At 39.1% G+C, this 12,231-nt stretch overlaps 1 long non-coding RNA gene across 1 annotated transcript; it reads left to right on the top strand.

The window, feature by feature from the left end:
- The first annotated feature begins 937 nt into the window (after nt 1-937).
- LOC148981710 (uncharacterized) lies at nt 938-2,065 on the top strand. Its single transcript, XR_016168185.1, has 3 exons — nt 938-1,140; nt 1,718-1,792; nt 1,928-2,065. It is a non-coding gene; the product is annotated as an uncharacterized LOC148981710 (long non-coding RNA).
- The last annotated feature ends 10,166 nt before the right edge of the window (nt 2,066-12,231 follow it).

Here is a 12,231-nt window from a genome sequence, read left to right as displayed (position 1 = left end):
GATTCTTATAGAGGGCCATGAGACATAGACCTGAGTGCAACAATGGAGGCTCTAGACCCTTCCAGTGCTGAGATATCGAAATTCAAAATTTCGACCAGAAAAAAAAAACGACAGTGTTACCCCTTACGTTTTTTTTGGGGGGGCGAAAAAATAAGTATGCCCAATCTTCTCAAAACTCTGGATTCTGATAGAGGGCCATGAGACATAGACCTGAGTGCAACAATGGAGGCTCTAGACCCTTCCAGAGCTGAGATATCAAAATCAAAATTTCGCCCCCGAAAAAACAACAACAACAGTGTTACCCCTTACGTTTTGTTTTTTTGGGACGAAAAGTTAAGTATCCCCAATCTTCTCAAAACTCTGGATTCTGATAGAGGGCCATGAGACTTAGACCTGAGTGCAACAATGGAGGCTCTAGACCCTTCCAGAGCTGAGATATCGAAATTCTAAATTTCGACCAGAAAAAAAAACGACAGTGTTACCCCTTACGTTTTTTTTTTGGGTTGAAAAATTAAGTATCCCCAATCTTCTCAAAACTCTGGATTCTGACAGAGGGCCATGAGACATAGACCTGAGTGCAACAATGGAGGCTCTAGACCCATCCAGAGCCGAGATATGGAAATTCAAAATTTCGACCAGAAAAAAAAACGACAGTGTTACCCCTTACGTTTTTTTTTTGGGCGAAAAATTAAGTATCCCCAATCTTCTCAAAACTCTGGATTCTGATAGAGGGCCATGAGACATAGGCTGCGTCCGAAACCGCATACTTCCCTACTATATAGTATGGAAAAAGCAGTAGGCGAGCGAATAAGTATGTCCAAATCCTTAGTATCCATAAAAGAGTAGGCGAGAATTACCAGAGTGACGTACTAATTATCGCGAGATTCGGGCATACGTATACTTATAGTACGTCCGAATATTCCTACTTTCGTACTATATAGTAGGGGGAAATAGTATTTGAAAGGAGTAGTATGTCCGAAACCTCAGTACTCATAAAAGAGTAGGCGAGAAGTTCCCGGATGATCTCCTGCTTTCGCCCCGATTTTTGAGTGTTCATCCGATGGATACTCTTCTATCCCAGGAGGCCACGGGAGAGCATACGTCATTATCAACATCGGAGATCAGCAGGGGTTTTCAAATGTGAGTAAACACGGTTTCTTGTGTTTAAATCGTATGTGTTAAACTACTATAGAGTAAACGTTTTAACTGTTGAAGGTCTAAAGGACTTAGACAGTATAGTATAGTTGTGATTTTACTGTAAACACATGTTTTATTAGTTAGTTAAACAGGGGAGCTCCAGTAAGTAGGCTACACGTAAGTTTCTAAAATGGATTTACATAACCATATAACGTTACATCTTAAATACGCTTATTTAAAATGTCTATTTACATCTGAAATGAAAATATTGTTTAAGTATTGCAGATGAGCACATCCCAACATGAAAAATACATCTGAGTGATGTAACGTTATGTGTGCTATTAATATGAAGGATAATTCACTGTTGTCAACAACACTACTTACATTAGACAAATGTACTGTAAATAAGGTAAATAAACAAATCTATAAAGTAACTAAATATGTTATATTTAATTTGTCCCTTATTAGTGTTGATATATTGAGGAACATTTAAGTTGGATTAAAAGTGAGTTAACACATCAACCTCAGCATGTAAATTCAGTGTTGAACTCGTAATGTGAATCTTGTCTGTATGTTACAGGGACAGAAGAACACGCGTGTGTTTATCTGCTGGAGAGAGGCTCATGATGCTGAATGCTGTCATGAAAGGCTCTGAGTGAGTATACTACAGAAATGGATAACAAAATCTATTCAATCTTAAATTGTAGTTTATTTGAATTATTGTACAAATTTCAAGTAGAGAAATTACAACACTTTTCTGATTCTTGATTTCTGTGCATTTGCTGCATAGCTTTTGTGGTGGAGCAAGACCTGCAAGGAAAGATGATGGCAGCATTTGTTTTAGGGATTTTACTCAAATATAAAGTAAGGTTATTTTTAATACATAAATCAAATGACATTGTGTTAAAATTACTGCTTTTGTATAATGTTTGTGCATTTTTGTAGGAACAGAAATGTCTGCAGACTGGTGTGAGCACTGAGGATGAGGAGCCTAGAGCTGCATCCTGGAAGTGTTGCCATGGATGAGTCCCTCCATCTCTCCACCTGCCCTTACAAGACCCTCTATCTCTCCACCTGCCCTTATTGCCTCAGATTGTGAAGCGCAGCGCAGCAACAAGCTCCGGGACGAAGGCACAGTCCCCTCTGGTGAATTCATCAGAATAAAGCCGCAGAATGGGAACCGCTGTGTTGAGACGGCATTAGGATGTGGTGTTCAGCCCTGTAAATACATGTTTGTAGTTTGAATAAAGCTTTGTTTCATGTGTTGTTGACTTGTATAATGCATTTGTTTATTGTGATGGTTACTTTTATTTGTTCTTTTACTCATTTATTCATTTTTATTATTGTTGTCAGTATATAAAATTGAATTATTTAATTAATGTATCCATTAATTCATCGATTGACTGATAATTGAGATGTTTCACTGCATTTATGAATATAAATTTATTCATGCATAACTGTCATATGACAAAACAAATTACATTTTGCTTGTTATATTAAATTATATTTTTAGTATATAAAAAAGTTATATAATTAAGTATTGGTCAGCATTTAATATTATTATTTTGTTTAAGTTTTGGGGTGGGCTAACAATGCAATTCATTCTGAGGTAATATTAATTTTTAAGGAGTGATACTTACATTTTTCGAGTATAAAATCAACAGTTTTCTCCAAAAGAGATCTTCGAGCAGCTGCCCGTCTCCTTTGTGCAGACATTACAAACGCAGAGGAAAACTGTTCTAGGTTGTGCTGTCGAGTCACTGATGTTATGAAGTGTTAGTACACCTGTCACTCATAATTTAAACTTATAAACGTATTACATACAAGATCATGGAAAGATACCATAATAGTCATAATGACAAAACAGAAAACATAAAGATCATTGGTTTGTTTACATCATAATACAGGAAAAAGGAACAATAACAAGGCTAAATATCTTTAAATAGTTCTTCATAATACATGAAAAATGTTGTTGTTTTGTTGTTATAGGTCTGAGGGATGAAACGAGGTAAATTCATCAAGAAAAGGAGGAAAACTTAAAGGAGAAAGGTTTTGGGTATAAAATAAAGAAATTAACAACATATATTCAAGAGGTGACGATTTGGGGGTTTCTTAATAAAAAAAATATCAGCTGTTTCTTCAACAATACCACAACAAAATGAGAAAGTTTCATCAATGTCAAGATATTTATAGATAGAAGAATTAAACGTGTCGCTGTTCATTTCTTTGCGCTTGTGATATGATGATAACACGTCGTAGTAGGTCACATGATAACGTCAACATGGCAGATGTCCGGTTCTCATTCATGCTCAACGAGATTTGGCTATAAAGTACCTACTCTTTTAGCGCTCGTTGAGTAAGTACTTATTGAAATTAAGTACCTACTCATTGAGTATGCGGTTTTGGACGCAGCCATAGACCTGAGTGCAACAATGGAGGCTCTAGACCCTTCCAGTGCTGAGATATCGAAACTCCAAATTTCGACCCGAAAAAAAAACGACAGTGTTACCCCTTACGTTTTTTTTTTTTGGGCGAAAAATTAAGTATCCCCAATCTTCTCAAAACTCTGGATTCTGATAGAGGGCCATGAGACATAGACCTGAGTGCAACAATGGAGGCTATAGACCCTTCCAGTGCTGAGATATTGAAACTCAAAATTTCGACCCGAAAAAAAAAAAACAGTGTTACCCCTTACGTTTTTTTTTTTTGGGCGAAAAATTAAGTATCCCCAATCTTCTCAAAACTCTGGATTCTGATAGAGGGCCATGAGGCATAGACCTGAGTGCAACAATGGAGGCTCTAGACCCTTCCAGAGCTGAGATATCGAAAATCAAAATTTCGACCCGAAAAAAAAACAACAGTGTTACCCCTTACGTTTTTCTTTTTTTTTTGGGCGAAAAATTAAGTATCCCCAATCTTCTCAAAACTCTGGATTCTGATAGAGGGCAATGAGGCATAGACCTGAGTGCAACAATGGAGGCTCTAGACCCTTCCAGAGCTGAGATATCGAAAATCAAAATTTCGACCCGAAAAAAAAACAACAGTGTTACCCCTTACGTTTTTCTTTTTTTTTGGGCGAAAAATTAAGTATCCCCAATCTTCTCAAAACTCTGGATTCTGATAGAGGGCCATGAGACTTAGACCTGAGTGCAACAATGGAGGCTTTAGACCCTTCCAGAGCTGAGATATCGAAACTCAAAATTTCGACCCGAAAAAAAAAAACGACAGTGTTACCCCTTACGTTTTTTTTTTGGGTGAAAAATTAAGTATCCCCAATCTTCTCAAAACTCTGGATTCTGATAGAGGGCCATGAGACTTAAATCTAAGTGCAAAAATCGAGGCTCTAGACCCTTCCAGAGCTGAGATATCGAAATTCAAAATTTCGACCAAAAAAAAAAAACGACAGTGTTACCCCTTACGTTTTTTTTTGGGGGTGAAAAATTAAGTATCCCCAATCTTCTCAAAACTCTGGATTCTGATAGAGGGCCATGAGACATAGACCTGAGTGCAACAATGGAGGCTCTAGACCCTTCCAGTGCTGAGATATCGAAATTCAAAATTTCGACCAAAAAAAAAAAAACGACAGTGTTACCCCTTACGTTTTTTTTTTTGGGCGAAAAATTAAGTATCCCTAATCTTCTCAAAACTTTGGATTCTGATAGAGGGCCATGAGACTTAGACCTGAGTGCAACAATGGAGGCTCTAGACCCTTCCAGAGCTGAGATATCGAAACTCAAAATTTCGACCCGAAAAAAAAAAACGACAGTGTTACCCCTTACGTTTTTTTTTTTTGGCCGAAAAATTAAGTATCCCCAATCTTCTCAAAACTCTGGATTCTGATAGAGGGCCATGAGACATAGACCTGAGTGCAACAATGGAGGCTCTAGACCCTTCCAGAGCTGAGATATCGAAAATCAAAATTTCGACCCGAAAAAAAAACAACAGTGTTACCCCTTACGTTTTTCTTTTTTTTTGGGCGAAAAATTAAGTATCCCCAATCTTCTCAAAACTCTGGATTCTGATAGAGGGCCATGAGGCATAGACCTGAGTGCAACAATGGAGGCTCTAGACCCTTCCAGAGCTGAGATATCGAAAATCAAAATTTCGACCCGAAAAAAAACAACAGTGTTACCCCTTACGTTTTTCTTTTTTTTTGGGCGAAAAATTAAGTATCCCCAATCTTCTCAAAACTCTGGATTCTGATAGAGGGCCATGAGACTTAGACCTGAGTGCAACAATGGAGGCTTTAGACCCTTCCAGAGCTGAGATATCGAAACTCAAAATTTCGACCCGAAAAAAAAAAACGACAGTGTTACCCCTTACGTTTTTTTTTTGGGTGAAAAATTAAGTATCCCCAATCTTCTCAAAACTCTGGATTCTGATAGAGGGCCATGAGACTTAAATCTAAGTGCAAAAATCGAGGCTCTAGACCCTTCCAGAGCTGAGATATCGAAATTCAAAATTTCGACCAAAAAAAAAAACGACAGTGTTACCCCCTACGTTTTTTTTGGGGGGTGAAAAATTAAGTATCCCCAATCTTCTCAAAACTCTGGATTCTGATAGAGGGCCATGAGACATAGACCTGAGTGCAACAATGGAGGCTCTAGACCCTTCCAGTGCTGAGATATCGAAATTCAAAATTTCGACCAAAAAAAAAAAAAACGACAGTGTTACCCCTTACGTTTTTTTTTTTGGGCGAAAAATTAAGTATCCCTAATCTTCTCAAAACTTTGGATTCTGATAGAGGGCCATGAGACTTAGACCTGAGTGCAACAATGGAGGCTCTAGACCCTTCCAGAGCTGAGATATCGAAACTCAAAATTTCGACCCGAAAAAAAAAAACGACAGTGTTACCCCTTACGTTTTTTTTTTTTTGGCCGAAAAATTAAGTATCCCCAATCTTCTCAAAACTCTGGATTCTGATAGAGGGCCATGAGACATAGACCTGAGTGCAACAATGGAGGCTCTAGACCCTTCCAGAGCTGAGATATCGAAATTCAAAATTTCGACCAGAAAAAAAAAACGACAGTGTTACCCCTTACGTTTTTTTTTTTTGGCCGAAAAATGAAGTATCCCCAATCTTCTCAAAACTCTGGATTCTGATAGAGGGCCATGAGACATAGACCTGAGTGCAACAATGGAGGCTCTAGACCCTTCCAGTGCTGAGATATCGAAACTCAAAATTTCGACCCGAAAAAAAAAACGACAGTGTTACCCCTTACGTTTTTTTTTTTGGGCGAAAAATTAAGTATCCCCAATCTTCTCAAAACTCTGGATTCTGATAGAGGACCATGAGACTTAGACCTGAGTGCAACAATGGAGGCTCTACACCCTTCCAGAGCTGAGATATCGAAATTCAAATTTTCGACCAGAAAAAAAAAACGACAGTGTTATCCCTTAAGTTTTTTTTTGGGCGAAAAATTAAGTATCCCCAATCTTCTCAAAATTCTGGATTCTGATAGAGGGCCATGAGACTTAGACCTGAGTGCAACAATGGAGGCCCTAGACCCTTCCAGAGCTGAGATATCGAAATTCAAAATTTCGACCCGAAAAAAAAAACGACAGTGTTACCCCTTACGTTTTTTTTTTTTGGGCGAAAAATTAAGTATCCCCAATCTTCTCAAAACTCTGGATTCTGATAGAGGGCCATGAGACTTAGACCTGAGTGCAACAATGGAGGCTCTAGATCCTTCCAGAGCTGAGATATCGAAATTCAAAATTTCGACCAAAAAAAAAAACGACAGTGTTACCCCTTACGTTTTTTTTGGGGGGCGAAAAATTAAGTATGCCCAATCTTCTCAAAACTCTGGATTCTGATAGAGGGCCATGAGACTTAAACCTTAGTGCAAAAATGGAGGCTCTAGACCCTTCCAGAGCTGAGATATTGAAATTCAAAATTTCGACCAAAAAAAAAAACGACAGTGTTACCCCTTACGTTTTTTTTTTGGGCGAAAAATTAAGTATCCCTAATCTTCTCAAAACTTTGGATTCTGATAGAGGGCCATGAGACTTAGACCTGAGTGCAACAATGGAGGCTCTAGACCCTTCCAGAGCTGAGATATCGAAAATCAAAATTTCGACCCGAAAAAAAAAACGACAGTGTTACCCCTTACGTTTTTTTTTTTTTTTTGGGCGAAAAATTAAGTATCCCCAATCTTCTAAAAACTCTGGATTCTGATAGAGGGCCATGAGACATAGACCTGAGTGCAACAATGGAGGCTCTAGACCCTTCCAGAGCTGAGATATCGAAATTCAAAATTTCGACCAGAAAAAAAAAACGACAGTGTTACCCCTTACGTTTTTTTTTTTTGGGCGAAAAATTAAGTGTCCCCAATTTTCTCAAAACTCTGGATTCTGATAGAGGGCCATGAGACATAGACCTGAGTGCAACAATGGAGGCTCTAGACCCTTCCAGAGCCGAGATATCGAAATTCAAAATTTCGCCCAGAAAAAAAAAACGACAGTGTTACCCCTTACGTTTTTTTTTTTTGGCCGAAAAATTAAGTATCCCCAATCTTCTCAAAACTCTGGATTCTGATAGAGGGCCATGAGACATAGACCTGAGTGCAACAATGGAGGCTGTAGACCCTTCCAGTGCTGAGATATCGAAACTCCAAATTTCGACCCGAAAAAAAAACGACAGTGTTACCCCTTTGGGTTTTTTTTTTTTTGGGCGAAAAATTAAGTATCCCCAATCTTTTCAAAACTCTGGATTCTGATAGAGGGCCATGAGACATAGACCTGAGTGCAACAATGGACGCTCTAGACCATTCCAGAGCTGAGATATCGAAATTCAAAATTTCGACCAAAAAAAAAAACGACAGTGTTACCCCTTACCTTTTTTTGGGGGGGCGAAAAATGAAGTATGCCCAATTTTCTCAAAACTCTGGATTCTGATAGAGGGCCATGAGACATAGACCTGAGTGCAACAATGGAGGCTCTAGACCCTTCCAGAGGTGAGATATCGAAATTCAAAATTTCGACCAAAAAAAAAAACGACAGTGTTACCCCTTACATTTTTTTTTTTTGGGCGAAAAATTAAGTATCCCTAATCTTCTCAAAACTTTGGATTCTTATAGAGGGCCATGAGACTTAGACCTGAGTGCAACAATGGAGGCTCTAGACACTTCCAGAGCTGAGATATCGAAAATCAAAATTTCGACCCGAAAAAAAAAACGACAGTGTTACCCCTTACGTTTTTTTTTTGGGCGAAAAATTAAGTATCCCCAATCTTCTCAAAACTCTGGATTATGATAGAGGGCCATGAGACATAGACCTGAGTGCAACAATGGAGGCTCTAGACCCTTCCAGTGCTGAGATATCGAAACTCCAAATTTCGACCCGAAAAAAAAACGACAGTGTTACCCCTTACGTTTTTTTTTTTTTTTGGGCGAAAAATTAAGTATCCCCAATCTTCTCAAAACTCTGGATTCTGATAGAGGGCCATGGGACATAGACCTGAGTGCAACAATGGAGGCTCTAGACCCTTCCAGTGCTGAGATATCGAAACTCCAAATTTCGACCCGAAAAAAAACGACAGTGTTACCCCTTACGTTTTTTTTTTGGGCGAAAAATTAAGTATCCCCAATCTTCTCAAAACTCTGGATTATGATAGAGGGCCATGAGACATAGACCTGAGTGCAACAATGGAGGCTCTAGACCCTTCCAGTGCTGAGATATTGAAATTCAAAATTTCGACCAGAAAAAAAAAAACGACAGTGTTACCCCTTACCTTTTTTTTGGGGGGCGAAAAATTAAGTATGCCCAATCTTCTCAAAACTCTGGATTCTGATAGAGGGCCATGAGACATAGACCTGAGTGCAACAATGGAGGCTCTAGACCCTTCCAGAGCTGAGATATCGAAATTCAAAATTTCGACCAAAAAAAAAAAAACCGACAGTGTTACCCCTTACGTTTTTTTTTTTTGGGGGCGAAAAATTAAGTATCCCTAATCTTCTCAAAACTTTGGATTCTGATAGAGGGCCATGAGACTTAGACCTGAGTGCAACAATGGAGGCTCTAGACCCTTCCAGAGCCGAGATATCGAAATTCAAAATTTCGACCAGAAAAAAAAAACGACAGTGTTACCCCTTACGTTTTTTTTTTTGGCCGAAAAATTAAGTATCCCCAATCTTCTCAAAACTCTGGATTCTGATAGAGGGACATGAGACATAGACCTGAGTGCAACAATGGAGGCTCTAGACCCTTCCAGTGCTGAGATATCGAAACTCCAAATTTCGACCCGAAAAAAAAACGACAGTGTTACCCCTTACGTTTTTTTTTTTTTTTTTGGGCGAAAAATTAAGTATCCCCAATCTTCTCAAAACTCTGGATTCTGATAGAGGGCCATGAGACATAGACCTGAGTGCAACAATGGACGCTCTAGACCCTTCCAGAGCTGAGATATCGAAATTCAAAATTTCGACCAGAAAAAAAAAACGACAGTGTTACCCCTTACCTTTTTTTGGGGGGGCGAAAAATTAAGTATGCCCAATTTTCTCAAAACTCTGGATTCTGATAGAGGGCCATGAGACATAGACCTGAGTGCAACAATGGAGGCTCTAGACCCTTCCAGAGCTGAGATATCGAAATTCAAAATTTCGACCAAAAAAAAAAAACGACAGTGTTACCCCTTACGTTTTTGTTTTTTTTTTGGCCGAAAAATTAAGTATCCCCAATCTTCTCAAAACTCTGGATTCTGATAGAGGGACATGAGACATAGACCTGAGTGCAACAATGGAGGCTCTAGACACTTCCAGTGCTGAGATATCGAAACTCCAAATTTCGACCCGAAAAAAAACGACAGTGTTACCCCTTACGTTTTTTTTTTTTGGGCGAAAAATTAAGTATCCCCAATCTTCTAAAAACTCTGGATTATGATAGAGGGCCATGAGACATAGACCTGAGTGCAACAATGGAGGCTCTAGACCCTTCCAGTGCTGAGATATCGAAATTCAAAATTTCGACCAGAAAAAAAAAACGACAGTGTTACCCCTTACCTTTTTTTTGGGGGGCGAAAAATTAAGTATGCCCAATCTTCTCAAAACTCTGGATTCTGATAGAGGGCCATGAGACATAGACCTGAGTGCAACAATGGAGGCTCTAGACCCTTCCAGAGCTGAGATATCGAAAATCAAAATTTCGACCAAAAAAAAAAAAAAACGACAGTGTTACCCCTTACGTTTTTTTTTTTTTTTGGGCGAAAAATTAAGTATCCCTAATCTTCTCAAAACTTTGGATTCTGATAGAGGGCCATGAGACTTAGACCTGAGTGCAACAATGGAAGCTCTAGACCCTTCCAGAGCTGAGATATCGAAAATCAAAATTTCGACCCAAAAAAAAACGACAGTGTTACCCCTTACATTTTTTTTTTTTTGGGCGAAAAATTAAGTATCCCCAATCTTCTCAAAACTCTGGATTCTGATAGAGGGCCATGAGACATAGACCTGAGTGCAACAATGGAGGCTCTAGACCCTTCCAGAGCTGAGATATCGAAATTCAAAATTTCGACCAAAAAAAAAAAAAAACGACAGTGTTACCCCTTACGTTTTTTTTTTTTGGGGCGAAAAATTAAGTGTCCCTAATCTTCTCAAAACTTTGGATTCTGATAGAGGGCCATGAGACTTAGACCTGAGTGCAACAATGGAGGCTCTAGACCCTTCCAGAGCTGAGATATCGAAAATCAAAATTTCGACCCGAAAAAAAAACGACAGTGTTACCCCTTACATTTTTTTTTTTTTGGGCGAAAAATTAAGTATCCCCAATCTTCTCAAAACTCTGAATTCTGATAGAGGGCCATGAGACATAGACCTGAGTGCAACAATGGAGGCTCTAGACCCTTCCAGAGCTGAGATATCGAAATTCAAAATTTCGACCAGAAAAAAACCCAGACAGTGTTACCCCTTACGTTTTTTTTTTTGGGCGAAAAATTAAGTGTCCCCAATCTTCTCAAAACTCTGGATTCGGATAGAGGGCCATGAGACATAGACCTGAGTGCAACAATGGAGGCTCTAGACCCTTCCAGAGCCGAGATATCGAAATTCAAAATTTCGACCAGAAAAAAAAAACGACAGTGTTACCCCTTACGTTTTTTTTTTTTGGCCGAAAAATTAAGTATCCCCAATCTTCTCAAAACTCTGGATTCTGATAGAGGGCCATGAGACATAGACCTGAGTACAACAATGGAGACTCTAGACCCTTCCAGTGCTGAGATATCGAAACTCAAAATTTCGACCCGAAAAAAAAAACGACAGTGTTACCCCTTACGTTTTTTTTTTTGGGCGAAAAATTAAGTATCCCCAATCTTCTCAAAACTCTGGATTCTTATAGAGGGCCATGAGACATAGACCTGAGTGCAACAATGGAGGCTCTAGACCCTTCCAGTGCTGAGATATCGAAATTCAAAATTTCGACCAGAAAAAAACCCAGACAGTGTTACCCCTTACGTTTTTTTTTTTGGGCGAAAAATTAAGTGTCCCCAATCTTCTCAAAACTCTGGATTCGGATAGAGGGTCATGAGACATAGACCTGAGTGCAACAATGGAGGCTCTAGACCCTTCCAGAGCCGAGATATCGAAATTCAAAATTTCGACCAGAAAAAAAAAACGACAGTGTTACCCCTTACGTTTTTTTTTTTTTGGCCGAAAAATTAAGTATCCCCAATCTTCTCAAAACTCTGGATTCTGATAGAGGGCCATGAGACATAGACCTGAGTGCAACAATGGAGACTCTAGACCCTTCCAGTGCTGAGATATCGAAACTCAAAATTTCGACCCGAAAAAAAAAACGACAGTGTTACCCCTTACGTTTTTTTTTTTGGGCGAAAAATTAAGTATCCCCAATCTTCTCAAAACTCTGGATTCTTATAGAGGGCCATGAGACATAGACCTGAGTGCAACAATGGAGGCTCTAGACCCTTCCAGTGCTGAGATATCGAAATTCAAAATTTCGACCAGAAAAAAAACGACAGTGTTACCCCTTACGTTTTTTTGGGGGGGGCGAAAAAATAAGTATGCCCAATCTTCTCAAAACTCTGGATTCTGATAGAGGGCCATGAGACATAGACCTGAGTGCAACAATGGAGGCTCTAGACCC

This window comes from Pimephales promelas, chromosome 4 (assembly GCF_988280905.1).
Source record: "Pimephales promelas chromosome 4, fPimPro1.hap1.1, whole genome shotgun sequence".
Taxonomy (NCBI): Eukaryota; Metazoa; Chordata; class Actinopteri; order Cypriniformes; family Leuciscidae; genus Pimephales; species Pimephales promelas.
Note: the sequence above shows the minus strand (reverse complement) of the source record. Positions and strands in the feature narration are given on the sequence as shown.